Genomic DNA, 3,547 nt, shown 5'->3' with positions numbered 1-3,547 from the left:
GTCTGTTGCTGTTGTCTTCTGCTCAAAGCATTGAACTGTTTTGTGTAGTCTTCTTGCTGCCTTAGTTAAGGACCAGTAGTAAATTACATCATGTACAGTTGAAGTCGGAAGTTTACATACACCTTAGCCAAGTACATTTAAACTCAGTTTTTCACAATTCCTGACATTTAATCCTAGTAAAAATTCCCTGTTTTAGTTAGTTTAATTTAAGCATGTGAAATGTCAGAATAATAGTAGAGTGATTTATTTCAGCTTTTCTTTCTTTCATCACATTCCCAGTGGGTCAGAAGTTTACAAACTCAATTAGCATTTGGTAACATTGCCAAAAGCATTGTCATTGAATTTTGGCCCATTCCTCCTGACAGAGCTGGTGTAACTGAGTCAGGTTTGTCAGTTCTGCCGACAAATTTTATATAGGATTGAGGTCAGTGCTTTGTGATGGCCACTCCAATACCTTGGGTTTGTTGTCCTTAAGCTATTTTTCCGCAACTGTGGAAGTATGCTTGGGGTCATTGTCCATTTGGAAGACCCATTTGCGACCAAGCTTTAACTTCCTGACTGATGTTGCTTCAACATATCCACATATATTTCCTGCCTCGTGCTGCTATCTATTTTGTGAAGTGCACCAGTCCCTCCTGCAGCAAAGCACCCCCTCAACATGATGCCACACCCACAACATGATGCCACCCCTGTGCTTCACGGTTGGGATGGTTTTCCTCGGCTTGCAAGCCTACCCCTTTTTCCTCCATACATAATGGTCATTATGGCCAAACAGTTCTATTTTTGTTTCATCAGACCAGAGGACATTTCTCCAAAAAGTGCGTTTCCATGTGCAGTTGCAAACTGTAGTCTGGCTTTTTTATGACGGTTTTGGAGCAGTGGCTTCTTCCTTGCTGGGTGGCCTTTCAGGTTATGTCGATATAGGACTCACTTTTCGTACCAAAGTACGTTCATCTCTAGGAGACAGGACGCGTCTCTTTCCTGAGCGATATGACGGCTGCGTGGTCCCATGGTGTTTTTCTGGCGTACTATTGCTTGTACAGATGAACGTGGTATCTTCAGGCGTTTGGAAATTGCTCCCAAGGATGGACCAGACTTGTGGTCTACCATTTCTTTCTGAGGTCTTGGCTGATTTCTTTTGGTTTTCCCATGATGTCAAGCAAAGAGGCACTGAGTTTGAAGGTAGGCCTTGAAATGCATCCACAGGTACACCTCCAATTGACAATTGATTATGTCAATTAGCCTATCAGAAGCTTCTAAAGCCATGACAATTTTCAGGAATTTTCCAAGTTGTTTAAAGGCACAGTCAACCTAGTGTATGTAAACTTCTGACCCACTGGAATTGTGATACAGTGAATTATAAGTGAAATAATCTGTCTGTAAACAATTGTTGGAAGAATTACTTGTGTCATGCACAAAGTAGATGTCCTGACCGACTTGCTAAAACTATAGTTTGTTAAGAAATGTATAGTGGTTGAAAAACAAGTTTTAATGACTCCAACCTAAGTGTACGCAAACGTCCTATTTCAACTGTATTACACAGTCAGGGAAAGGTTGAAAATGTCAGTGAAGACACTTGAAGGTTGGTCTACTGCAAGGACAATATTTTAAATGGTCAATAGCTCTGAACTTCAATGACTTAACCTCAAACCAGCTATACATTTTAGAAATTAATATAAACTCAGCAAAAAAAGAAATGTCCTGTCACTGTCTACTGCGTTTATTTTCTTAACTTAATGTGTAAATATTTCTATGAACATAAGATTCAACAACTGAGACATAAACTGAACAAGCTCCACAGACATGTGGGGTCAAAATCAAAAGTAACAGTCAGTATCTGGTGTGGCCACCAGCTGCATTAAGTACTGCAGTGCATGCGGGCTCTTCGCTGGCCATGGCAGAACACTGACATTTCTGTCTTGCAGGAAATCAAGCACAGAACGATCCGTATGGCAGGTGGCATTGTCATGCTGGAGGGTCATGTCAGGATGAGCCTGCAGGAAGGGTACCACATGAGGGAGGATGTCTTCCCTGTAACGCACAGCGTTGAGATTGCCTGCAGTGACGACAAGCTCAGTCCAATGATGCTGTGACCCTAGACCATGACAGACCCTGCCGGACCCTCCACCTCCAAATCGATCCTGCTCCAGAGTACAGGCCTCAGTGTAACGCTCATTCCTCTCATTCCTCGGTGTAACGCTCATTCCTCGCGTTAGTAACGCTCCCTTTTTTATTTAATTTTAAAACTAAAATGCTTCATTGCATTTCAAAGCATGAATGTTATTTTATTCTGTGTGATTTATACAGTAGCGTATATATTGAAATATAGGCCTAACGTTAAGTTATGGTAAGACTAAACAGGACGCTCTCTTAGGCCTACAGCTCGATGGTAGTTATACAAGGCTATTTACTATACAAAGCCTACTAATGATAAAGACATTACTTATAAAAATAAGAATTGTAATAATTACAAGGAGATCAAGAAAAAGGAGGGTATAGGTGTGAGAGCTGCGTGCACATTGTCAGTCACAAACAGGTGCTGTTAGATTACAATATGATTTTCTGCCTGTTTGGAACAGTGTAAACAGTAAATAAATTAGTAATACCAGTCTGTTCTAAAAAATTAAAGCCTTAATCTTTGCTATGCTTGTAATTAAAAACAGCCGAATCTGTGAAATTGCTTTATCCGACATTATGCCGTTGCATGAAGCTTGGTGCTCACGGAATCAGTAGGCTATTAAACACTCAAACAGGCAACAGAAGCAGGATGTTTTATTTCAAATCAAATTTTGTCACGTACACATTTAGCAGATGTTATTGCAGGTGTAGCGAAATGCGTGTGTTTTTAGCTCTAACAGTGCAGTAATATCTACAATTTCACAGCAATAGACAAATATAAAGCAATGGAATTAAGAATATATATTGTGCGAGCAATGTCAGAGCGGCAGAGACTTAGATACAGTAGAATAGGATAGAATACAGTATATACATGTGAGATGAGTAATGAAACATATGTAAACCTTATTAAAGTGGCCAGTGATTCCAAGTCTATAGGGCAGCAGCCTCTAAGGTGCAAGTGATTTAACAGTCTGATGCCTTTGAGATAAAAGCTTTTTTTTTTTTCAATCTTTCGGTCCCAGCTTTGTTGCACCTGTACTGACCTCACCTTCTGGATGATAGCGGGGTGAACAGGCAGTGGCTCATGTCCTTGATCTTTTGGCCTTTCTGTGACATCGGGTGCGGTATGCGTCATGGAGGGCAGGTAGTTTGCCACCAGTGATGCCTTGTGCAGACTGCACCACCCTCTGGAGAGCCTTAAGGTACAGTTGCTGTACCAGGCTGTGATACAGCCCGACAGGATGCTCTCGATTGCGCATCTGTAAAAGTTTCAGGGTTTTGGGTGACAAGCCAAATTTCTTCAGCCTCCTATAAGGTTGAAGAGGCGCTGTCACCACACTGTGTGAGTGTACCATTTCAGTTTGTCTGTGATGTGTACGCCAAGGACCTTGAAGCTTTCCACTGATGTCCCTTCGATGTGGATAGGGCG

Source organism: Oncorhynchus kisutch, linkage group LG5 (assembly GCF_002021735.2).
Source record: "Oncorhynchus kisutch isolate 150728-3 linkage group LG5, Okis_V2, whole genome shotgun sequence".
In the NCBI taxonomy this organism is placed as follows: domain Eukaryota; kingdom Metazoa; phylum Chordata; class Actinopteri; order Salmoniformes; family Salmonidae; genus Oncorhynchus; species Oncorhynchus kisutch.
This window is presented reverse-complemented; position numbering follows the sequence as displayed.